Below are 27151 nucleotides of genomic sequence, written 5' to 3' on the forward strand. Positions count from 1 at the left end.
GTAAAATGCTAAATAACTACTTGAAACTTGAAAGACCCCTTCCTCAGGTTTCTGACAAACCATCCCCTACAGTACCTCAGATTGAGTAATACCGTTTAAGGGAAAGAGAGATTAGGGATCACGACTTGTAATCAGAGAAGGCCTCTTTGCTGAGGCCAGAAAAATTAGGCCCTTTTCAGACCCTTAGCTTAAAGTGGTCAAACTTAGCCTCTCTGTATTACAAATGGGCTTCCACAGAAGAACTACGGCACTTTTTTCAAAAGCACTTATGGGTGTGCTTCCAGAAGAGGCCTGCTTTAGAAACCATAAGAGACATAAAGGGAATATGAAGGAAAACTAAAATATTTTGGTATAATGCATGAGGAAAAAGAAGGCATCAGTAGAGTAAATGCCTCATTATGGCACAATTTCAGCAGGACCATGCATTAAATAAGAACCTACTATACCCCAGTCTTACTGGAGACAGAGAGAAACAGAATATTCCTTTTATTATAAGGTGGAATTCATGAATTTCAGTTGGTGTTATTTCTGTATTTGAAATATGACCAAATGATTGACGTATTTAATTCAACTTCAATGAATCCCTAATGTGTGTCAGGTACCATGACAGATGCTAGATGGATAAAGGTGAATGGGCAATAAGCATTTAACGAGTTGGGTAATACATGATTTAATAATACTAACAATAATAAAAGTTGAAGACTGGAGCTCAACTGAGCATTTCAAGTTCTGGTTTTGCTTTTTTTTTTTTTCCTGATTTTGTGGGATAATGTATCCTCTTTCCTCTTTTGTTGAACACCATGCCCTTGCTGTATCTTGCATTCTACCCATAGAGATATTCCTCCTTTTTTTCCCCCATGTCCTCTTGATAGTCTAATTGTGCAAAAAAAAAAAAAAAAAAAAAAAAAAAAAACCAAAAAAACCCTTTTGCTCAGTCCCTAGCACACTTCCTGCCATGATCCCAATTACGCACCCCTGTCTACCCATCTACATTGCAGATGGGAATGCAAAATGGGGCCCTATTCTGCATTAAATACTGAAAAAAAAAATGACCTAAAAATCCTTTTTTAAAAAAAAAAAACATTCCCTATTTCCATGTCTTTAGAGGCTTGATAAATTTTTTTTGCAAGATATTGGAGGTGAACAAGAGAGGGGCTAGAAGAAAATAATGCTCTCATGAAAATTCAGAACTCCGGTGTAGACTTGCTCATGTAGAAGAAACAGCCCTGACACTCTGGTCAGCCCATTGTCAAACAAGACTCAAGATACCCAGCCCCTTACACATCTTTGTTTCCTTTTTTTTTTTTTTTAAAGAAGTCCATATCCTTAAAAGCCCCACAATAGAGGAGACATTCATCAGTGACAGTGCTGTTTTCCAAGCATCTTTATGGAGGCTTAAAAAAGAAAGCAAAGTTTAATGTACATATCAATGAAAACTGTTTACAAGGCAGAAGATTGCACCCAGCGTGAGCCTTCTGACACATTTATCACTTCATTCCAAAGCTGGGTGGGAAGAAGCGACCTTCCGACAGCTGATGCCTGGTAAAAAGGATGAAGAAAGTGTCAGAAATTTTATGAATCTTCTGCAGGCAGTTATAATAGTGAAAATGATCATGATTCTTTTCTCCATCCCCATTCATAAATCTCCGTCAGCACTTGAAGATAACACTGACGATCTATTGTAGTCTTTCAACATACGGTACTATTGTGGCAGCTTAACTTAGAGCCCAGGAGTGGTACCTGAAATTGGAAGCCTTCCTGGTAAGGTATGTACTGATAAGATGCTGAAGAGGGAGAGAGAGTAATGGGAAAAGAAGCAGGAAGTTGGGGTGGGAGGGAGGCAGGAAAGAAGGGTTCTAGCCCTAACTGTATGAAGGGAAGCAAACCACTTTGCATTTCTGTGATCTACTTTTCTCTGTCAAATAAAAATAACAATATTTGCTTTTCCTAACTCACAGGAGAAATGTGAAGAGAAAAACAAGATAATGGATGTAAAACCACTTTGAAAAGTTGAAAGCACTATGCTAATATAAGGTATTACTATTCATATTATTGTGCTTTTGTGGTGGAAAATGTTCAAAGGAGAAGGATCCAACTAATTAGCAGTAAATGTGTAGCTTGGAAAAGATATGTGGGCGACGTCAGGCGGGGAAGAGAATCTTACACTTGTATTGGCAAAGCTGAAATTCGACATGAGTTCAGTGTTCCATATTGCCAAGCTGATAGTATGTGCTCAATAAATATTTATTGACTGAGTGATTACTTTTAGTGCATTGTGTAACAGTTGTTTCTGTAACGTCTTCCTCACTGTGGCAGTTGTTTAAGACAGGAATTACGCTTACTTAATTTATCACTCTTTCCCAGAGACAGTTACAAGGCTAGCATTCAATAAATATTTATTGAATAAATGAAAAAAATAAATGAATGGAAGAAGGAAATAATGGCAAATGTCTCCATAATTATGGTGAATCAGTTAAACTAATGATTACTTAAAAATTCAGCAGGCCGGGCATAGTGGCTTATGCCTCTAATCCCAGCACTTTGGGAGGCCAAGGCAGGCAGATCACTTGAGGTCAGGAGTTCAAGACCAGCCTGGCTAACATGGTAAAAGTCTGTCTCTACTAAAAATACAAAAATTATCCAAGTGTGGTGGCGCATGCCTGTAATCCCAGCTACTGGGGAGGCTGAGTCAGGAGAATCGCTTGAATCTGGGAGGCAGAGGCTGCAGTGAGCCAAGATTGCGCCACTGCACTCTGCCCTGGGCAACAGAGACTCCGTCTCAAAAAAAAAAAAAAAAAAAAAAACCTGAGCAGTTTAGAACCACGTTAAAAGACTTATATAACATAATTTCAAGAGTCTATAACACTACAGTAATGAAGACTACTGAATACTGATAAATGGATAAACAAATAGATAAATGGAACAGAATATAGAGGCTAGAAACCCACATTTATACAGTCAAATTTTGACAAGGGACTGAAGCAATTCAAGGAGGAAAGAAAGTATTTTCAAAGATGGTACTAGGATCACCGGGTATCTATAGGAAATATAAACCTCAACTCCTAACTCACAACATCTGTAGAAGTTAATTCAAGATGGATCACAGATTTAAATCTAGAGTGAAAATGAGAAAACTTCTAGAAACAACCATAAGGGAATATCTTCATGATCTTGGAGGCAGGCATATTTCACTGAGAGGTCATAGAGAACACTAACAATAAAAGAAAAAAATAATAGGCCAGGAGCGGTGGCTCATGCCTGTAATCCCAGCACTTTGGGAGACCAAGGCGGGCAGATTACGAGGTCAGGAGATGGAGATCATCCTGGCTAACGTGGTGAAACCCCGTCTCTACTAAAAAATAGAAAAAATTAGCCGGGCGTGGTGGCGGGTGCCTGTAGTCCCAGCTACTCGGGAGGCTGAGGCAAGAGAATGGCGTGAATCTGGGAGGCAGAGCTTGCAGTGAGCCGAGATTGCGCCACTGCACTCCAACCTGGGCGACAGAGCAAGACTCCGTCTCAAAAAAATAAATAAATAAATAAAAATAATGATAATAATAATAATAAATTGGAGTCCCTAAGAATAAAATCTTCTGCTCATCAGCAGACATGATTATGAAAATAAACGAAGAGCCGTAGGCTGAGAGAAAATATTTACAATGTATATATTTTGAGTATCTTCACTGACATTTGAGAGAAATGACTACTCCCGCTTGGTCTTGGTCCATACCATATTTCCTTCCCTCCCTCATGGTTTTCCTCCTGCTTTGGACAACCTCTCTTGGGCTAATTTTAGGCTTTTCTTCTTGCCTCTTGTATTCAGAGTTCCTTGGGGCTGTATCTTGAATTTTCACTCCTACCTTTTGGAGATCTCATCTCAATTCATGATTAGAATTCTGCCTATATGTTGATAATTCCCAAATCAACATTTTTTTAATTTTTAGTTTTTTTATTTGTTTTTTACTGTAAAAAAAAAAGTCAATACGTTTTTGGGGAACAGGTGGTGTTTTGTTACATGAATAAGTTCTTTACTGGTGATTTCTGAGATTTTGGGGCACCCATCACCTAAGCAGCCTACGCTGTATTCAATCTGTAGTCTTTTCCCTCACACCCACCGATTTCCCCCAAGTCCCTCAAAATCCATGGTATCATTCTTACGCCTTTGTGTCCTCATAGCTTAGCTCCCATTTATGAGTGACATTTATACAATGTTTGGTTTTCCATTCCTGAGTTACTTCACTTAGAATAATAGTCTTGAATTCCATCCGGGTTGCTGCAAATGCCATTATGTCTTTCATTTTAACGGCTTAGTAGTATTCCATGGTATATATATATCACATTTTCTTTATCCACTCATTGATTGATGGGCATTTGGGCTACTTCCATATTTTTGCGATTGCGAATTGTGCTGCTATAAACATGCATGTGCAGGTATCTTTTTCATATAATGACTTTTTTTTTTCCTGTGAGTAGATACCCAGGAGTGGGATTACTGGATCAAATGATAAAATGATAGATCTACTTTCAGTTCTTTAAGGAATCTCCACACTGTTTTCCATAGTACTAGTCTACACTCCCACTGCCAGTATAAAAGTGTTCCCTTTTCACCACATCCACGCCAGCACCTATTATTTTTTGATTATGGTCATTCTTGCAGGAGTGAGGTGGTATTGTGTTGGGTTTTTTTCCGTCCTTTTTTCTTTTTTGAGATGGCGTCTCACTCTGTTGCCCAGGCTGGAGTGCAGTGGCATGATCCCAGCTCACTGCAACTGCCCCTTCCCAGGTTCAAGTGATCCTCCTGGCTTAGCCTCCCAAATAGCTGAGACTATAGGCGCACACTACCATGCCAGGCCAATTTTTGTAGTTTTAGTAGAGATGGGGTTTCACCATGTTGGCCAGGCTGGTCTCGAACTCGTGACTTCAGGTGATTCACCCGCCTTGACCTGCCAAAGTACTGGGATTACAGGCATGAGCCACTACGCCCGACTTAAACTTTTCCCTGTTCAGTATAACGTTGGCTGTGGGTTTGTCATAGATGACTTTTGTTACCTTATCACATGTCCCTTTTATGACAATTTTGCTGAGAGTTTTAATCAGAAAGGGATGCTGGATTTTGTCAAATGCTTTTTCTGCATCTATTGAGATGATTATGTGATTTTTGTTTTTAATTCTGTTTTTGTGGTGTATCACATTTAGTGACTTGTGGATGCTAAACCATCCCGGCATCCTTGGTATTGTCTTTTTAATGTGCTGTTGGATTCTGTTAGCTAATATTTTGTTGAGGATTTTTGTATCTATGTTCATCAGGGATACTGCTCTGTAGTTTTCTTTTGTTGTTGTATGCTTTCCTGGTTTTGGTATCAGCGTGATACTGGCTTCATGGAACGATTTAGGGAGGATTCCTTCTTTCCCTATCTTGTGGAATAGTGTCAATAGGATTAGTACCAATTTTTCTTTGAATATCTGTTAGAATTCAGCTGTGAATCCATCTGCTCCTGGGCATTTTTTGTTGGTAACTTTTTAATTACTATTTCAATCTCTCTGCTTGTTATTTGTCTGTTCAGAGTTTCTATATCTTCTTAGTTTAATATAGGAGGGTTGTATATTTCCAGGAATTTATCCATCTCCTCTAGGTTTTCTAGTTTATGCATGTAATGGTGTTCATAGTAGCCTTGAATGATCTTTTGCACTTCTGTGGTGTCAGTTGTAATATCTCCTCTTTCATTTCTAATTGAGCTTATTTGGATCTCCTCTCTTTTTTTCTTGGTTAAGCTCATTAATGGTCAATTTTAATGATCTTTTCAAAGAACCAGGTTTCTGTTTCATTTATCTTTTGTATTTTTTTTCAACTTTAGTTCTGCTCTGACCTTGGTTATTTCTTTTTTCTGCTGGATTTGGGTTTGGTTATTCTTGTTTCTTTAGTACCTCGAAGTGTGATCTTAGATTGTCTGTTTGTGCTCTTTCAGACTTTTTACATAGGCATTTAATGCTATGAACTTCCCTCTTAGCACTGCTTTTACTATATCCCAGAGGTTTTGATAGGTTGTGTCACTACTATTATTCAGTTAAAAGAATGTTTTAATTTCCATCTTGATTTTATTCTTGATCCAACGATTATTCAGGAGCAGCCTATCTAATTTTCATGTATTTGCATGGTTTTGAGGGTTTCTTTTGGAGTTGATTTCCAATTTTTTTTCCACTGTGATCTGAGAGAGTACTTGATATAATTTTGATTTTCTTAAATTTGTTGAGACTTGTTTTGTGGCCTTTCATATGATCTATCTTGGAGAATGTTCCATGAGCTGAATAGAATGTATATTCTGCAGTTGTTGGGTAGAATGTTCCATAAATATCTGTTAAGTCCATTTGTTCTAGGGTATAGTTTAAGTCTACTGTTCTTTTTGTTGACTTTCTGTCTTGATGTCCTGTCTAGTGCTCTCAGTGGAGTACTGAAGTCCCCCACTATTATTGTGTTGCTGTCTACCTCATTTCTTAGGTCTAGTAGTAATTATTTTATAGATTTGGAAGCTCCAGTGTTAGGTGCATATATATTTAGAATTGTGATATTTTCCTGTTGGACTAGTCCTTTTATCATTACATAATATAATGTCCCTGTGTGTCTTTTTTAACTGCTGTTGCTTTAAAGTTTGTTTTGTCTGATATAAGAATAGCTACTCCTGCTCGCTTTTGGTGTCCATTTGCATGGGATATCTTTTTCCACCCCTTTACCTTAAGTTTATGTGAACCCTTACATGTCAGGTGAGTCTCTTGAAGACAGCAGATACTTGTTTGGTAAGTTATTATCCATTCTGCCATTCTGTATCTTTTCAATAGAGCATTAAGGCCATTTATGTTCAAAGTTAGTATTGAGATGTGAGATACTATTCTATTCATTGTGCTATTTGTTGCCTGAATACCTTGTTGTTGTTGTTTTCATTATGTTATTGTTTTATGGGTTCTGTGAGATTTATGCTTTAAAGAGATTCTATGTTGGTTTATTTTTAGGATTTGTTTCAAGATTTAGAGCTCCTTTTAGCAGTTCTTATAGCACTGGCTTGGTAGTAGCGAATCCTTTCAGCATTTGTTTATTTGAAAAAGACTGTATCTTTCCTTCATTTATGAAGGTTAGTTTCACTGGATACAAAATTCTTGGCTGATAATTGTTTTGTTTAAGGAAGCTAAAGATAGGACCCCAATCCCTTCTAGCTTGTAGGGTTTCTACTGAGAAATCTGCTATTAATCTCATAGGTTTTCTTTTATAGGTTACCTGTTGCCTCTGCCTCACAGCTGTTAAGATTCTTTCCTTTGGCTTCAATTTAGATAATCTGATGACTATGTGCCTAGGCGATGATCTTTTTGTGATGAATTTCCTGGGTGTTCTTTGAGCTTCTTGTATTTGAATGTCTAACAAAGGCTGGGGAAGTTTTCCTCAATTATTCCCTCAAATATGTTTTCCAAACTTTAGATTTCTCTTCTTCCTTGGGAACACCAATTATTCTTAGGTTTGGTAATTTAACATAATCCCAAACTTCTTGGAGGTTTCGTTCATTTTTTAAAAATTCTTTTTTGTCTTTGTTGTACTGGATTAATTCAAAAGACTTGTCTTCAAGCTCTGAAGTTCTTTCTGCTGCTTGTTCAGTTCTATTGCTGAGACTTTCCAGTGCATTTTGCATTTCTCTAAGTGTGTCCTTGATTTCCAGCAGTCGTGATTATTTATGCTATCTATTTCACTGGAGATTCTTCCATTCATATCCTGTATCGTTTTCTGATTTCTTTAAGTTGGACTTCACCTTTCTCTAGTGCCTCCTTGATTGGCTTAATAATTGACCTTCTGAATTCTTTTTCTGGCAATTTAGAGATTTTGTCTTGGTTTGGGTCCATTGCTGGTGAGCTAGTGTGATCTTTTGGGGGTAGTAAAGAAACTTGCTTTGTCATATTAGCAGAATTGTTTTTCTGGATCCTTCTAATTTGGGTAGACTATGTCAGAGGGAAACTCTGGGACACAAGGGCTGCTGTTCAGATTCTTTTTTCCCACAGGGTGCTCCCTTGGTATGGTGCTCTCTCACTTCCCCTAGGGATGACCAAAAGCTGGGGGCAGGGTTAGGCATGTATGAGCTCAGACTCCTTGGGTAGGGCTTGCTGTGCTTACTGTGGGGGTGTGGTTCTCTCAGGCCAATGGAGTTATGTTCCCAGGGGGATTATGGCTGCCTCTGCTGCGTCATACAGGTCATCAGGGAAGTGGGGGAAGCCAGCAGCCACAGGCCTCACCTAGCTTTCATGCAGCCTGCAGCCTGCAGCCCGAAAGGCCAGTCTCATTCCCACCGTGCCTGTCCAACAGTATTGAGTTTATTTCCAGGCAGCCAGTGAGCAGGGCTGAGAAGTTGCCCCAGGCTACAAGCCTCCCAGCTGAGAAAGCACCCCAACTCACAGCTCCTTGGCTGTCCCATGGAGCCTGCAGCGGCAGTCCACCTTCTTCAAAGCATATGTGGAATCTCTCAGCTTTCCTGGTATGTTTCTGTGGCAGTTCTTGGAGCAAAAGTTCACAATGTGAGTCTCCACATGCTGCTTTGTCCATCCAAGTGGGAACTGCAAATTAGTCCTGCCTCCTAGCCACCATTTTCCCATAATTCTTACCCAAATCAACATTTCTGAGTGACTTCTCATGAACTCCAGGCTTGTATACTCAACCAGATGTTTTCTGATGTTTCCAGATGGATCTCAAATTCAATGTGTTCATTACTAAATGTATCCTTCTTTTCTTCTTCACCACAAATCTGCCACTCCCACTGTTTCACTTTCAGTACAGGAGAGCACTATTACTAGACCACACAAGCCGAGACCCTGTCATTTAAATTCAATGATTCCCAAGTCCTGTAGGTTTTCTGTCCCAAGCATTTTCTCAGGTTGCTTCCTTCCTGTCCATTTCTATTGTTATTGCTTTTTGCCATAGATGTTTAGCTTCTTATGATATCTTCTTCCACTACTGCAAGAATTTCCTCACTCTTATCCTTGCTGGGAGTCTGCACCCTCCTCCCTTCCATGCTCGACATTACTTGCAGCCACAGTGATCTTTCCCCAACATAAATCTCATGTTGCTACTGTGTTCAAAATCCTCTGATGGTTTACTTTACCTTCAGGACAAAATTCAAACTCTTTAGTTTGATACCCAAAGCCTTTTTTAGTTAATTCCACTCACTGCACAACACATCTTAAGTTTTGGTTCTCCTGGCAGTGCCTGAGTAGCCTAGCCATCCATCTCTTTGTTTGTCAATTCATTTATTACTACTGAGTGTTCATCCTGTCCAAAGAGCTATGATGTTTCACCTTCCTGAATCTTACATGAAGGATACTGACCTGCAATTATGACTAGAAAAGAGACACTGGGGGCTTCACACTGACAGAAGTTTTTGGTTACAGAAATTCAGCCCCTACTCTTCCTTATTAAAGAGTTAATTGTCCGTGGCCACCGTCTTTTTTTTTTTTTTTTTTTTTTTTGAGACGGAGTCTCACTCTGTCCCCCAGGCTGTAGTGCAGTGGCACAGTCCCAGCTCACTGCAACCTCCACCTCCCGGGTTCAAGTGATTCTCCTGCCTCAGCCTCCTGAGTAGCTGGGACTACAGGCGCGAGCCACCATGCCTGGCTAATTTTTTGTATTGTTAGTAGACACAGGGTTTCACCATGTTAGCCAGGATGGTCTCGATCTCCTGACCTCGTGATCCACCCACCTTGGCCTCCCAAAGTACTGGGATTACAGGCATGAGCCACAGCGCCCGGCCCATAGCCACTGTCTTTAATGCGTTTTGCACTTTTTTGTATATAACTAACTTCCAAAAACCCCTAGAGACTCAATACAATGGTCTCTTCTCCTGAAAGACTTACTGACTCTCTATCTTATTTAGATATTCCTCAAACCCCCCTACAAGCATAATGGCCTTGGTTCTCATACAGGCCTTACCACACAGCATTGCATTCCTCTATCTCCTTGCTTATGTGTCTCCCCAGCTAAATAAAATCTCCATGAAGGCAGTATTTAACATTTTAATCCACTGGAACGGGGTGGCTTTACTGACTTGTTGAATGAAGTCAACCTCAGTTGCATTCCTATTCACCCACTTCCCTGCTCAATCATCTTGGAAAAATTATGTAACCTGGGAAATTTCTTTGAGTCTTCTCGGTTGTGATCATATTTCATAGGACCATATTTTGAGGAGATTGAATAATACAATGTACGTCAAACTTTAAGCACATGACCTGGCTTCTGGTGGATGGTTCACAAATGTTAGTTCTAGCAGTTTAACCATCATTTCCAATGGTGTAAGCCACCTCTGGCCTTCCAGAAGAAGATATCCTGAGGTATAAACTATTACAGAAAGAGACTGTATTCCTATCGTTGGCCCATTCTGTGTGAGAGAAAAGTCTGGAGACATTTGAAAGATAAAGGCTGTATGAATTGACTACATATAACACATTAGATGAAATACAAATAGAAAGTCAAATCGGACATGATATAATTTAACATGAACATGTGACTCTTGCAAGTCATCTCAGTATGAAGTTAGCTTTCTTCCAGAAACATTTATTCCTTCACTAAACAAGCTTCCACTATGTGTAGAGTCCTATGAAAGATGTGATAAATGACCCAGGAATAAAGCAGACCCAGCGCTGGTTTGGTAGGAAGAACATAGAAAGATTTATCAGAGACCTTTGATCCAACTCCTGGCTTTATCATTTACTAGCTATGTTATCCTAGACAAAACTCTTAGTCTTTCTGAAACTCAATTTCCTCAGTTGTAAAATAGAGATGATGTTAATAAATACCTCCCTTAATTTGAATAATAAATGAAATAATGTAAGAATCACATGATAAACCTTGAAGTGCTATAGGAATACATCAATTTTTATTGATGTGCTGCTTTTTTTTCTTTGTTTTCCTCTTTTATTTTACTTTATTATACTTTAAGTTCTGGGATACATGTGCAGAACGTGCAGGTTTGTTGCATAGGAACACATGTGCCATGGTGGTTTGCTGCACCCATCAACCCGTCACCTACATTAGGTATTTCTCCTAATGCTCTCCCTCCCCTAGCTCCCCACCCCACAACAGGCCCCGGTGTGTGATGTTCCCCTCCCTGTGTCCATGTGTTCTCATTGCTCATCTCCCACTTATGAGTGAGAACATGCAGTGTTTGGTTTTCTGTTCCTGTGTTAGTTTGCTGAGAATGATGGTTTCCAGCTTCAACAATGTCCCTGCAAAGGACATGAACTCAAAGTAATTTATAGATTCAATGCTATCCCCATCAAGCTACCACTGACTTTCTTCACAGAATTAGAAAAAACTACTTTAAATTTCATATGGGTGTCCTGCTTTTAAGAAATTTAGAGCCTAGCAGGGAAGATAAGACATATCACGAAATATGGAAAATAATGGCCACTAGTTGAGGGAGTCTGGAGGAGCTGAAGTGTGCAAGTGCTCTTTCTTAAATTCTACTTTGTTCACTTGAGTAAAGGCACTTTGGTTTTGGCATCTTGTTTTGTGTTTTGCTTCGGCCTATCTCCCTTCCCTCTCTCCTACTCACTTTCATGTTTTTGCTTTTGCTGTCCCGCTGAGCAAACAAACAAACCTCAAAGCCCTGTGCTTGTTCAACTCATTCCCACTTTCCAACCTTTTCCATCACAGATCTTTTTTTCTGACTCTGACTTATTCTAAAAGATGAAGATGCTGACCTACAATTACGACCAGAAAAGAGAGAGTGGGGGCTTTACACTATACGTTTTTGGTTACAGAAATCCAGCACCTACTCTTCCTTATTAAAGAGTTAATTGTCCACAGACAGCTGTTTAATCCACAATATTTTCATGTATCCAGAGGAAAGTGTGAACCAGAAGCTCTCAGAGAATGAACTATCAGAGAAGGCATGCTCAGTTCAGCTTTCTTTAAATGTGATGGGGTTTGTAGAGATAATAAATATAACTTTTTAAAGCCTGGAGTGCTTGATTAATGAAATGAGGCTTCTTTCTACTAGATCTCATTTACAATCTAATTTACAATGTTCCATTTTTTTGCTTAATATTAAGGGACAATATTTTATTATAAGGGATTGTTTTTTCAATTAATATGCACTTATAATAGATTTTCTACATTCTTTAAGGTAATTTTGGGTCCTGAGGCTACCATAGCTCTGATATTACAGTGAAAATAAGTGAGAATATAGGGTTTGGCTTTACATCTAATGTTTCATGGGTATAGCTATTTCAGAAATCAAGGTAACCTTGCGCTTAAACTTAATAGAACCATAAAAATACATTAACCTTAAGGTTAAACCCCATTTGTATTTATAAATAGGGAGCAAATTTCTCAGTAGCAGAGATGCTATTGTGAATTTATCACCTTTCCTCATGTCAGTATGAGACATGGACCTAGTCTAAGGAGAGAAGTCAGAACAGGGCAAACTCTACAAATTTAGGATTTTTTTTTTTTCATTTTAAAATCAGGGATTTGGTCAACATTAGGCTTTTCCTCAAAGTGTGTCCTATACAGTCCTATAGGTCCCACAGGTATCTTCGATACTGCCATGAAGAACAAGAAAAGCTTTAAACATGCAGAATTCTGGGCCTTCCCAGCTACAGCCAGAGAAATTCTGCTTTTATTTTATTCTAACATATTGAGCTTCTGAAAATTATTTGAAATAAGAGTTATGTTGTTATAAAGAACACATTGACCTAGGTTAACCCTGAGATTCATGTCAGAAAATTATTAAAAACTAAATTTCTTGAAAAAGCCACCAGCTCCAAAACATCTAGAAACATAGGATAAAATGTAAAAATGTCTTTTTAAGTTTGGCTAAGTTTTCAGCAATGAAAGGCAAAACCTGAGGGGCCCAAAGCTAGGAGGAGTGGAATCAAGAATAATAGCCTCCTACTGAAGCTTTTGCTGCTTTCAGGGCCTTTGCCAGTCCCTGTGACTTGAGGGACTAGATGGCTGCATGTGAGAACCTGAGACTAACCTTGGGACTGTACACGGTATGAGTTCAAAATTAAGACTCCTATACAGAGTCAAAGGCCTTCAAAGGAGCCTAACTTCAGTGAAAGGGTGGGCTTGAAAACTTTAGCTTGGTAACAAGAGGAGAAACTTGTTAATCTGGGTATAAACTCTTGTGAGGGAAAAAATGTCTCTCTTGAGAATTTGTGAACACAGATCGGTGCTCACATGAATCTCAAGCTTACCTCTGTGCTATCAAGGTGATCTAGGAAGTCACCTAGATATCGATTTATAATTACCATAGAACAAGCATATGGCAGGAACAAAAGCAAAGCTTTCCTATAAAGAATCACTCTTAAAATGGACTTTGCAGAACTCACATGAAATGAATAAGTTGGGAAACCAAAGTTGTAAAACTCTGAGAAATAAACCAAAATGAATTAAGATTGACAAAACCACAAACAAAAGATTTAAGACTCCTGTGGATTTTAATATGAATTGTCAGAAAAATACTACAAAATTGGTATGTTTAAAATGTGTAAAGAAATAAAAGAGGGAATTGAAAATATGATCAAGGAACATTATGAAAAAAATAGAAGGACATCTTGAAAAAAAGAGAAATTCTAGGAATAAAAAAGATCACAACTTTAAAAATTAACAACTCAATTGATGGATTGAAAAGCAGAGTAGAGTTAAAGAATTGGTGAACTGGAAAGTAGCTCTAAAGAAATTGTTTACTGTATACTGACTGTATACTAAAGTAATTAATGTTTAAAGAAGAAGATAAAAGTATAATAGAATAATTTAGAAAAACATTGACTATTGAAAGAGACAGTCTAGAAAATGTCTAATCAAAACTTCGGAAGGAAAGACTAGTGAAAGTAGGAGTGGGTAATATTTGAATGATAGCAAGAATTTTCAGAATTGATGGAAGTCACAAATTCTCAGATTCAGAAACCAAAACAAACCTCAATAACAAAAAAATTCTATATCTAGAAATAAAATTACAGAACAAAAAAGATAAATAAAAAACAGCAAAAGCAGCTTTAAAAAGATTACCTTCAAATAAATAACAATTGAACTCACATAAGACTCCTTACAGCAATATGGAAATCAAAACAAACTGAAATATCTCCAAAATTCAGATTAAAATATCTATACATATATACCCAGGAAATATATCTTTCCAAAATGAAGATGAAACAAAAACATTTTTAGACAAAATTGAAGTTTACCAACAGCAGATCTTCACTAAAGGAATATTTAAAGGAGTACTTTAAGAAAAGTAAACATGATTCTAGAAGGAAAATATGTATCTAAAAAGGAATGAGCAAAGAAATTGCTTCCAGAGATTAAGTGCTGTGATTCTGTGAAAGTTGTTCATCTCTAATCAGAAGAGGCTATTTTTGGGTGGGAGAGATGTGAGAGAGAGAGAGAAAACAAAATTTCTGCTCTTTTAGAGGAAGACAAAATAAAATTTCTGATCTTTTAGGATTAGCAACAATATTTTACTATTCAAGGTTTGCCACAAAGCGTCTCTATAGAATCAAATCTACAAAAAATGAAGGAAAACTGGGATTCACAGGTAACAACACTTCTCAGCTACAACCATTATACTCTAGTAGACGCCTCTATCTCATCATTCATTTACATATTAATTGTACATGATTTTAAATATTCCCTCATGCATTCCTATCCATTCTCATCCTTTCAAATTGGGGTACCTACCAAGGAAATACCATATTTCTATATAATTTCTGCTTGAGAGTGCTGCCTTCAGTGTCATCAGAAACCATAAGTTTGAAAGCAGCCTGCAGTAGTGCTAAAGGCTGGAAGAAATTATTGAAGAGTGCTGCAGACCCTGCACTGAGAAAATCACTGTTTACACTTCTTCAATTGCATTAACTGAGCCAATTAGTAGTAAAAGCAGCTTCTTTAAAAGATGAAAAGAAAATATAGTAAATATCAGCCCATCGTTACGTAAAGTGCCAATCCAAGTTTGTATACTGTTTGTTAAAAATTATACAAATACGGTAAAGGGTGAAGGTCCAGTCAATTGTTTTATTGTCCGGTCAGCCCTGCTGTGATAAGTTGTTTCTTATCCTAGATAGTGCCTGGGGAAATCCTAAAAATGGCAGACAGAATTTAAAAAATAAGCTCAAAGCAACCAGCCTGTGGATTCTGGAAGCAGCTTTATCACAATTACCTGGGTATCCTTGTATAGGAATGAACCTACCTACTTTTCTTTTCCTGACAGAGACGTATCACTGTTTCCTGCTACCACCTCACTCCCACTTTCCAAACCATCATTCCGGTATGGAAATATGGTACTAATATGTTTGGCATCCTGGAGCGTTCATTGTACTACATTTACAAAAGGGCATTGTCACTCTGTGCATGAACCAAGGCTCACTCTTTATTTTGCTGTTCTCTCTTCAACACAGCTAGTGACTAAGTAAATTAAGGTCTTGCTCTTCTTTTTTCACACATTCCTGAACATTATGGCCATTCTGTTCAGTTTTTAATAATGAGCCAGGGCAGAATCTGGTAAGATTCAAGATTTGGATTGAAGCTTTAGTGAATGATGAAGACTCCTTAGATTTTAAATCCAAGACATTTGCTCTTTGCTCTTAAGAGTGTTATGAGAGCTTTGCATTGGGATTCTTCAGTGCTCTTGCAAGCTAAAATCAAAGAAGTCTTGTTGTTTCACATTTGCTTACTGTTCCTATGTATTTCTCTCTTGAGAGATGGTAATAATTGCTAACATTAGGTGGGTGCTTAATTCTTGCTAGGCATCGTTCCTAGTGCCTAATGTAAATTAATGTTAGTATTACAATAATATCCCTATGCAGTACTACCAAAACAGTCTCCTTTTTACAGATGAGGAAAATAAGGTCTAGGGATTAAATAACTATATTCAAGGTCACAGAGAGAGTTAACAGTGAACGTAGGAATTAAACCCAGGCAGTCTTTTCATATTGAATATACTATACTCTGCTCTTGGAGCGAATGGGGTAGATGGCAGAACAAGATTCTGCCATTCCTGGGACCTGATTATAAATCCAGTAAATAGTGCCAATACCCCATCCCAGTACTATACAGGGAGGTAATCCAGGAAACCTGCACACCCACTGATCGGGTTTTTCCCAGAACACTGCTGTTCGCCCAATGTTCGTTCATCAAGGGCCTCTGCCTGGGCTTCGTCTATTCCCTGATGTCCTCTATTCCCTGATGTCTCCCACATAAAGCAGGCTGATCTACTTGCATCCCATCTGGAAGTTCATTAATTAAAAACACACTGGGAGCACCCCAACTCCTTTTTGAAATTTTCTTGGAAACATTCACTTTGTTGTCATCCCTTCTCCTACCTCCTGCTCTGCTCCTGTGGTTTGGATGTGTTTGCCTTGTCTGAATGCAATTCCAGGTCTGGATTCCCCCACAAGCTTTTGGATAGTGAACTTTGGTGTCTAGCTTGACTCTTTCTAGGATTGTAGCTTACACTTATCATCTGGCTCACCCTCTCCAGGCTGCTGTGGGTAAAAATCCAGAGCTGACTGAATTTGGAGCTCTTGGTTCTCACACCAACCTTGACTGGTTGGCTAATAAGTGTCTTGTTCACATAGAATGAGTGAACCAGATCTTCAAAACAGACCTACAACCTATTAGGCTGGAACTGCACCAAATTCTGGCCAATGTGAACTTGGCACCATCTCCCCTATTCCCACTACTGCTGACACTCTCCCTCCCATGTATCAATCACGTAGAACCACAATTCTCCTCTCTCTCATGACTTACAGATTCATCCTCTAGGTATATTTCTGTCCCTTTGCCTCATTCCTATAGTGTACCACTTTTGAAATTGAGGCTGGTCCAAATCTATCCCCCTTAGATGGTCTGCTTATTGCTCTTCTCAGGGTCAACTCTGTAGTTACATAAGTTTACTTGGACCAGATGTTATCAAATTTCATCCCTTGTCCCACCTTTCTATGCTGCTGAGATCTGATAGGCCTTATTCCTGTGCCAGCTTGAGTTCAACCAATGGCTAAGGATGGCTCAATGACAAAGCTATCCTGAGCTTTACCAAGCCACAGTAGGGAGGATTCTCAGAATCCCAAGATTTAATATTGCATGTTTTGTATTTTCAATTCCTAGAGGACTGGGTTCTTGGCAGTTTTTCTCTTCATAGTACTTAGCACAGTGTCAAAAACATTTGAGAAGTAGACAAATGGGATTTTTGAAGGATGAGTCTGTTGGGCAGTACCCTCTTTGTGGTGGCTAGAAATAACTTAAACAACAAAGAAATCCAGGGGTAGGATTAGCCTTGGAGGCTCCTGGCAATTCAGACAGTGCTATCAGGGTTCTCTCATTCTCAGTTTGTACTGGGTTTGGGCCTTGTTTGTTGGTACCATCCACAGGCTTCCTCCATTTGGCAAGAGGAGGGGATCATGGCCAAAGTCATGCTTATACTATTCTAGAATAGGAAGCCCAGGAGAAAGTGGGAGCTTGTCTCACTTAGTCTCTACATGAAATTCAGAGAAGAATCCTGACCAACTGGGCATGAGATCATTCCTAAGCCAATCATCATGGCCAAGGGTCATGTGTACTAAGATTAGCCAGGCAAGGGTCATATGTCTTTTCCTATAGCCAAAGGGATAGCTTGTGTAATTAGCATCCTCTTTAGGACCTAATGGACTTGGGCATGGGCATTTGTCCAAGGAAAGGAATGCAAGTCAGATGAAAATAACAGATGGTCACTATAGCAGGTTGCCCTGGGTTCAGGTGTGTGTGTGTGTGTGTGTGTGTGTGTGTGTGTGTGTGAATTTCTCAATCCATTGTTCAGAACTGCATGAATTTCTTCAGCTGAATGTCTTTCTCACTCAGCGGGGGCACCAGAGCTCACTCCTGTTTGCAGCCTTCATTCTGAACCAGTCGCTTTCATTATAGATCACATTTCCATCTACTCCCATATACCTTGAAAGATATTGCCTTCCAAGTTCATTATTCATTCTCCCCCCTTGGACCTTATCTTACTTTTCAGTCTTGATCCTCACCATTTTCTACTTTACCATGATCTTGTGTCCTCTTCAGCCACAATTCTGGCTGGCTCTGGTCAACACTTCCCCAGCTCTGACTCAGCCCTTGAATCTCCCATGGACCTACCTACATTAGTACCATCATCTATGGATGGTATCTCAGGGGGGTTTGCAGTGACTCACACTTTCATAGGGCCGTAAGTTCTGGCATTCTTTGCCTAGATATTTATAATATTAAGGAATTTCCAGATCCTTATTTGCACTTGAAGAGACTTGAATGATGCCTAAACTGTCCTATTCTCTTTTTTTCTCATCCAATCCCCCAATTGCTTTAAGCCAAATGTCCAGACATAGCTTCCGCTCTTTTGTTGGTTTAACTGCTTTTTGTTGTCTTTAGCTTTGTGGTTCTACTAAGGAGGAATCTAGCCTTTTCTTTCTTCTCCACAATTGTCTCTTTGTCTCCTACTGTCAAACAAATATTTTTTTTCTTAAAAAATGTCATTAGTTGCCAAACATGTAGTTGTTTCTTCTGATATTAACTTTTGTTACTATAGATGTGACATCCTTCTTCCCTTCTCTCCTTTTTTTCCCTCCATGAACACATTTCTTAGGAGTCATGTGAGTACTCTCATCAGGCTGTTGGTGAGGGTATGAGGATAAAGATGATACATGCGAACAACAGGAAGCCACAGCAACTTCAAAGGCTGAGATAACCATTGTCATCAGGTTGGACTCATTTGGCAAGTGTCACCATATCTGTCATAAAGGCCAGGTATTTTAATGGATACAAATGTGTGTATAGGACAAAAGAACATTGAGTATAGCCTGTTACTGAGCTGGCTTAGCCTCAGTCTGGGCCAAACTGGCAAGTAAAGTCTATCTTCAGTGTCACAGAAGGTATAGTGCTTATGCTGAGGAGCCAGGTTTTTCATATTGTAAAGGCATTTTTGTGCAATGCTTAAAAACTTAAATTCTGTGGTGAGTAAAAATGGATTCATATCCCACTCCTGTTATTTACCAGCCATATAACCATGGAAAAATCATTTAAGAATTTCAAACCACAGTTTTCTCATTTGTAAAGTGGTCATTCATTAGATTCAACAAACACTGAGCACTTAGTATGTGCTAGACACTGTTCTAAGTGCTGGAGAAGCAGCAATGACTTCAAATCCCTGCCTTCCAGGGTTCTGTCTCTAGTAGGAGGACAGAAAATACATGAAATAATCAATCACATAGCATCTTAGAAGGTGGTAAGTGCTGTGAAGAAAAAACAAGGATGGTAGATAAGTTTATACTACATTACCTCACATGAAATATAGAAATCTTGTAACAGTATAGTTCCATTTATCCCCCATTCTTTGTGTTATTGCTGTAACATATAAAATAGCTACACAAACCATAAATTCTATAACATTGGGTTGTTGTCTTTCTGCTCCTTAGCTCAGCTAGGTCTGAGTTTTGTCTCACAATCAGGAAGAATTAGGTGCATGGACACTGGAGAGTGAGTGGAGTAAAATTTATTAAGTGAAAGAAAAACTCAGCAGAGAAGAGACACAGTGGGTGTTTCCCCTACTCGAAGGTGGGGAAGTTCCCTCTCGTGTGACTGGTCCAGGGCCTTTCATGGACTCAGAATGGGGAGTGCATGCTAGTTGTTTTGTGAGTATGCAAAAAACTTTAAAGTAAAGAAAGCACTCAAAGGTGGACAAGACACTGTAGAAAACCAATTAGGAAAAGGTAGGTATAATAGCAGTTTTAGAGTCTTGTCTGCTAATTTCAACATCTGAAAAATCTCTGGGTTATTTTCTGTTGAACACTTTTTTTTTTAACTGGGTCTCATTTTTTGTTTCTTCATCTGTCTAGCAATTTTTTTAAATTTAATTCTGGGCTTTGTGGTAATATATTGTCTTACAATGAAGAGTACTGACTCAAACTCCAAACTCTGTCTTTCCTGTAGTGAAAATAAGCTGAGATTCCACCTCAGTTCTTTAAGCTTCCATATGCTGTTTTTGCTGGGGTCCTGGAATCTCCCTTGAACGTGCACAGTTCAATGACTAGTCAATAGTTAGAGGACTTTATCTTCATATTTTGAGGGGTTCAACCCTTCTGCAGCTCCCTCCTTTCAGGTATTTCTCCTTTAATTTTCAAGCCACTCTGACTCTGCCTGCACAAAACTTTGTCCTCTGATACCTCAATTCATCAAGTCTGTGGCTTTCTGTAGCCCTGCCTCATGTGGAATGCAGGTGCCCTCAGGCAAAAAGTTACAAAGATGCACACATTATTACATATAATTCCTGTCATCCAAGGGTCAAAAATGCCTTACAGTTTCCTTCTACACTTGGTTGTTCTCCAGTATTTTCAAATTGTTTTTAAAACATTTTGTCCACATTTAAAACTGCTATCTGTAGGAGGGATAATTCAACCAAGTTTTCTACTAGTATCAAAAGCAATAATACAGTTTTGAATATGTTAGACTTGACATATTTACTAAACATTCTTGTTAAAACACAGAGTAGGCAGTCACAATATACAAGTATGGAGTTCAGGGTAGAGATCTGAGCTGGAGCTATACATTTGGTAGGGATCAATTTATAGATGCTATCTAAAGTTATAACACTGGGGAAGATCACCAAAAAAGTGAGTATAGATAAAGAAGAGAAGAAACGCAAGGACTGAGACTTGAGCGTCTTCGAAGTTTAGAAGGCTTCGAGAAGAGTTGACAAAGTAGACTGAGATGGAGTGGCAAATGAGGTAAAAGAAAAACCACGTGATTGTGGCATCCTGGATTCCAAGTGGAAAAAGTTTTAATAGAAGAAGGAAGTGATCAATTTATCAAATTCTGCTGATAGGACAAGTAAGATGAGAACTAAAATTGATTATTGGATTTAGCAATGTAGAGGTCATTGATGACCTTGGTAAGAGCAGTTTTAGTAGAGTGCTGGGGGTAAAAGCCTGACTAGAGTGAATCATAAAAAGCAATTGCCAACTTCATGGAATTATTGTGAGGATTTATATGACAAATCACAAATTATGTTAATATATAAAGAGCTCATAAAATTAATGAGGAAATAGGTTATTGTTTAATGGATACAAAGTTTCAGTTTGGGATGATGGATAAGTTCTGGAGATGGATAATGCTGATAAATGCACAACAATGTGAATGTACTTAATGCTAGTGAATTGACCAGTTAAAAATGTTTAAAATGGTAAATTTTATGTTATGTATATTATACCACAGTTAAAGAAAATGGCAATCCATAAAAACAAGCAAAATAAGAGTGTTCAAAAAATACAAATGGCTGTTAAACATATGAAAGGAGTTCTATCTAATAGTTAAATGAGCTAGCTAATTAAAGAAATATAGATTAAAATGGACAAGTAGTACATTCCACCTATCAGATTGACCACTTTGAAAAAGTTTGATGATATATTGTGCTGGTAAAGACATGGAGGAACAGTACTTTTTTTCATTATTAGTAGAATGCAAAATGGTATAATGTTTTCAAAGAGCAATTTTCCGATATCTATCAAAATTAGAATGGCATATACCACTCGATCTAGTAATTCCATGTTGATGTACATATATATTCATACATATATAATTTAAATATATTTACACACACATGCAATTACTTATTTAAAGAGATATTTTTGCTATATTGCTTTGAGTAGCCATAGACTAGATAAATCGATCATGGTATAAACATGTAGTGGAATTCATGATTTTTGGGCAATAATTAAAGAGAAGAAATCTGATCAACCTAATCAGCTAAAACAAAAAAAAAGCAAGGTACAGAACAATACATATAGTATACTAGAATACTGATGCAGAAAAAAGAAATATACGTACATATATTCATAAATACAAACACACACTCAAATATGAATACACATAATCCTAAAACAGCTCTGGAAAGACTTGGGAGAAACTGTTACAGCTTTGCCTCTATGTAAGAGACAGAAGACTGTGGGTCTGAGGTATGAGGGAGACTTAGTGTTTACTATGTCTTTCTATACGTTAAAAAAAAACTGGGGTTGTTTTTCTTTATTTTTTTTTATTTGAGACAGAGTCTGGCTCTGTCACCCAGTCTGGAGTGCAGTGGCGCGATCTTGGCTCACTGCAACCTCAGCCTCCCAGGCTCAAGCAATTGTTGTTGTGCCTCATTTTCCCGAGTAGCTGGGATTACAGGCACATGCCACCATGCCCAACTAATTTTTTACAGGGTTTCACCATGTTGGCTGGGCTGGTCTCGAACTCCTGGCTTCAAATGATCCGCCCACCCTGGCCCCTCAAAGTGCTGAGATTACAGGCATGAGTCACTGCGCCTGGTCAAAAAAGTGGTTTTTTTTTTTTTAACCATGTGCCCACATTACTCTTTAAAAAACTTCATTAAGTATAATGTAGACAAGAAAAGTGCACGTAAGTGTACAGTTTGATAAATTTTCACACACAGATGTAACTAACATAGAAACATTACCAGAGTGCCCCTGAAACCCTTCTCCCTCCCATTCCAATATTACTGCCCCAAAGGGATTATCTTTTCATTTTAATGGAATATTTAGATATAATTCTTTCAATGCCTAGACCTAATCATTATCTGTATTATTCCTCAAAACTGGACAAAGGGCAGAATGTTTTTAATTCTCTATCTCTTCTTCATCTCCCATAAAATATTATCTGAGAATTCAATTCTCTATTGCTACTACTTTTAAAACATTAAGAACAGCTTGTTTAGATTAAGCACTTTCCTGGCTCACCTGCTTCTTATATCTCCTGTCTTTTTGTAGGGGTCTGTAGTCATGTTTGATATTCTTTTCAGTTGTCCTCTTTCTCATCCCCCTTTCTATCGTTTGGAAATTTTCTCCCCCATAATCTAAACCTTGCTTACCATGAGAGAATTTGGAAGTAACAGAGATTTGCTTTCCCCGGCTGCCTTGCAGCATGGACCAGGTCTGCCAGTCAGATACACTCTCCCTAAGGAAGCCAAAATCTGTCTTGATGATGGGAGGTGCCAGAGCTGGCAGCTGCTTCTGGTCTCCAGAGGCAACAGGGGTGGTTGTTCTAGTGGGAGCAGCCACGCAATATGTTTCTGAGATATTTCCATGGTTATGTGTTCAGAACTTGCATCCATAGTCCATTTTACTGCTTTAGAAAATTTCCATTGTATAAATACAGTGTAATTCATTTTTCCATTTTGCTACTTAGGAACATTTCAGTCTTTTTTTTTTTTTTTTTTTTGAGATGAAGTCTCACTCCATCACCCAGGCTGGAGTGCAGTGGCACAATCTCAGCTCACTGCAAACTCCACCTCCTGGGTTTAAGCAATTCTCTGCCTCAGCCTCCTGAGTAGCTGAGATTACAGGCGTGCGCCACCATGCCCAACTAATTTTTGTAGGTTTTGTTTTTTAATTACAAAAAGAATGCGACTTCCAACAAACTTCAAACACATTTCTTGGTGCACATGGGCAAGGGATTCTCTCTTGCACACTAAATATTCATACCCTATCCCATCCCAGAAAACTAAATCATAAGATATAGGAGTGCAGTCATAAAACTGATAGAAATTAGATTATCCATATAAGATACATATCTGACATCATCATCGTTAGAATTCTAGACTAATCCACTGAAATCTAGTTCCCCTGCCACCACTGACCTTGTAGTAGGGAGGGAATATGTATCCTGTATCAATTTCAGCAAAATGTCTATTCTCATCTCTTTTGGAGAATCTGAGAGATTTCTGGTATTATCCTCTTGACCAGTCTTCTCCAGTGACCTGCCCTAGAAAGAACCTAATGCCCTTTTGCACACTCAAGAATTAATACAGCACTGTGAGTTACCTTTGCTCAACATAAAAGGCATTTGAACAGGATGTAAATAATGCTTTAGCACAAATAGAGAAGTTTCTAGTAGTTGAATTTTATGACTCATTGTCTGAAATAGTTGAAGGGATGGTGGGTTTTCTTCCTTCCTTCCTTTCTTCCTTTCTTCCCTCCCCTCCCCTCCCCTCCCTTCCCTTCCCTTTTCTTCCTTCCTTTCCTTCCTTCCTTCCCTCCCTCCTTCATAAATGATACCATCTATGCAGCCACCTTCTACAGATCAGGCATGCATTCCCTGAGAGCATTCTGAAAAAATGGATGCTTTGGGCTCATTTGCATTTCTAATGGAAAAGAGGCAAGACATTCCAGGAGCTGAATCCTAGCACAAGTTGGGCTTGGGAAAGTGCTACAGGCAATAATATTTTTTTCAATTCTGTACTGGGAAGAACCTAAAATGTACTTAGCCAAACACCCTGAGCCCTGAGGCACTCGAAGCAAAATGTAATCCATATGTTTCTGATTCATTTCACTCACCTCAAAGGCTTTCAGAGTGGGGTTTCACTGCTAAGAAGTTTTCAAACTGTTCAACTTTTCCCTTTCACCACAATAAAAAGAATTCATCTATTGAACCCATTTCCCAAAAGATAGTAACATACAGGCTTAGTATTTAGGATTCTAATTTCTAGGATACCACATGCAACTGAATATATTCTGCATCCTTAAAAATCTGTCTTTTCTGTGTGGTTTAAAATAGAAGCACCATAACATTTTATTATTATTATTATTATTATTTTTTTATTGAGACAGAGTCTCACTCTGTCACCCAGGCTGTAATGCAGTGGGATGATCTTGGCTCACTGCAACCTCTGCCTCCTGGGTTCAAGCCTCAGCCTCCTGGGTAGCTGGGATTACAGGCATGCACCACCAGGCCCAGCTAATTTTTGTATTTTTAGTAGAAATGGGGTTTCACCATGTTGTCCAGGCTGGTCTCAAACTCCTCACCTCAAAGGATCCTGCCCACCTCGGCCTCCCAACGTGCTGGGATTACAGGTGTGAGCCACTGCACCCGGCCCACCATAACATCTTAATAACAAGCTGCAGAAGGGGAGAGGAAATGTAATGTTAAGGAATGATTTTGTTTTAAAGATACGGAGGTTCTCAAGGTTAGAAGGGAGCTGAAATTCCATAATTTAATTTGGTCCAATTTCCAACTCACTTATATGATGTTGATTATACTTAATATTTTTCTCTTATAGGCAAAATATTTCTTTTTTCCTCCCTCCTTTCCTCCATCGCTCCCTCCTTCCTTTGACACAAAAAGTTTTGCAATTATACATTCTAGGCAGAAAATATTTTGGTTTCTTATTAGAGCATTTTACAGATAATCTGATCTCTTGTTTGTTCCTCTTAATTGGAAAAGGTAGTCTCTGTACACATAAGGAGTAAAGTCTAAGGGGGTGTACAGAGCAGAGCAGATCCCCAAAATATGTTAGCTGTTCAGGGAAGTGAACAGAAATAGCACAGAGGATAAGCAAGAAGGCCCAGGATGGGACTTGAATTTAAGGAGGAATCTGGTAAATATATTTAGAGGATCCAAACTCCGTGCATGAGATTGCTGAGTGCTAATCCCAGGGCAGAAACTGCTTGCTTTCTGGCCCATTTTATATAATCTGCTACTTATATTTTATAAAAACTCTTTATATTTGCCATTTCTTTTAATAAAGAATAGCCAGGAGAGAGTGTTCAACTGTCTACTCTTCCATCTGCATGCACAGTTAGAACATTTTGATTAAACTGCCTAGTCATTTCACACAGTGAGACATTTTTCATCAAATAACTAAACTAGTTAATTCTGTCAGCATGCTTGAGTTTTTTTTTTTTTTAATGACACAGAGTCTTGCTCCGTTGCCCAGGCTGGAGTGCAGTGGTACAATCTCGGCTCACTGCAACATCTGCTTCCCGGGTTCAAGTGATTCTCCTGTCTCAGCCTTCCGAGTAGCTGGGACTACAGGTGCGTGCCACCATGCCCGGCTAATTTTTTGTATTGTTAGTACAGACAGGGTTTCACCGTGTTAGCCAGGATGGTCTCCATCTCCTGACCTCATGATAGGCCCGCCTCGGTCTCCCGAAGTGTTGGGATTACAGGCGTGAGCCACCACGCCCAGCCCTGAATTGAATTTCAACTGAATTCAAGCCTGACAAGTTAATCGAACTAGTTATAGCTTAAGTAAAATTATTCTAGTGAGCGCTGTCCTTGAATTTTTTTGAATTGACAAAATTTATATTACTGACCTGAATTTTCAAGTTACTCAGGTCTAATACTTTTCCATTCTATCTAGAGCCATTATGACATATGGTAAATGAAATGCAATTTTCCCCAGTAGCTTATTTAAAAAAAGACTAAAAATAGCTTTTACTTCACCTGCAAAACTTTGCTATCCAGATTTTCCATTATGAAGAGGAAATTAGTCAATAAAGAATAGGACAAAAAAGCTGTGGAGAGGAAAAAGTTAAAAAGAAATACCAGTGGTTGTCTTTTTTTTTTTTTTTTTGACACAGTCTTGCTCTGTCACCCAGGCTGGAGTGCAATGGTGTGATCTTGGCTCACTGCAAGCTCCACTTCCTGGGTTCAAGCAGTTCTCCTGCCTCAGCATCCTGAGTAGCTGGGATTATAGGTGCACACACCACCACAGCCGGCTAATTTTTGTATTTTCAGTAGAAACGGGGTTTCTGCATGTTGGCCAGGCTGGTCTCGAACTCCTGACCTCAGGCGATCTGCCCACTTTGGCCTCCCAAAGTGCTGGGATCATAGGCGTGAGCCACCGCGCCTGGCCACCAGTGATTGTCTTTTATATCGAAGCCCAAACTCTGTCCTGGAGTGATCCATTTCCAGTGTCTGTAGTTTATGGGAAGGCAGCCTTGGGAGGAAAGTGTCCCCTTCCCAGGTTCCCTGCTCTAAATGCGAAGAATGTATGGCACTGATGTAGCGTTTCCAGTGTTTCATACTGGAATAGTGTTTATAGACATACATACTGTTTTCTGCATGACATTCTCTTATTATGCAAAATATATATATTTAGTTTAAAACTAGTTGACTAGGGTTATATAGAAATGCTTTGAAATATTCCTGAAAAATTACTCCATTTACAAAATCATATTCATGGGTTGCTAGATGTTAACTTAATGGGAAGCTGCTCTTTTTCTCATATGTAGCCAAATTTAGGGTCTGACTAAATTTTACACCACTTTTTTCAGTTAGTACCCAATTCCCTTTCTATTCTACACCCATCCCAATACATTTAGTTTCATAAAAATGTTTAGGTTC

Source organism: Pan paniscus, chromosome 16 (assembly GCF_029289425.2).
Source record: "Pan paniscus chromosome 16, NHGRI_mPanPan1-v2.0_pri, whole genome shotgun sequence".
Classification (NCBI taxonomy): Eukaryota; Metazoa; Chordata; class Mammalia; order Primates; family Hominidae; genus Pan; species Pan paniscus.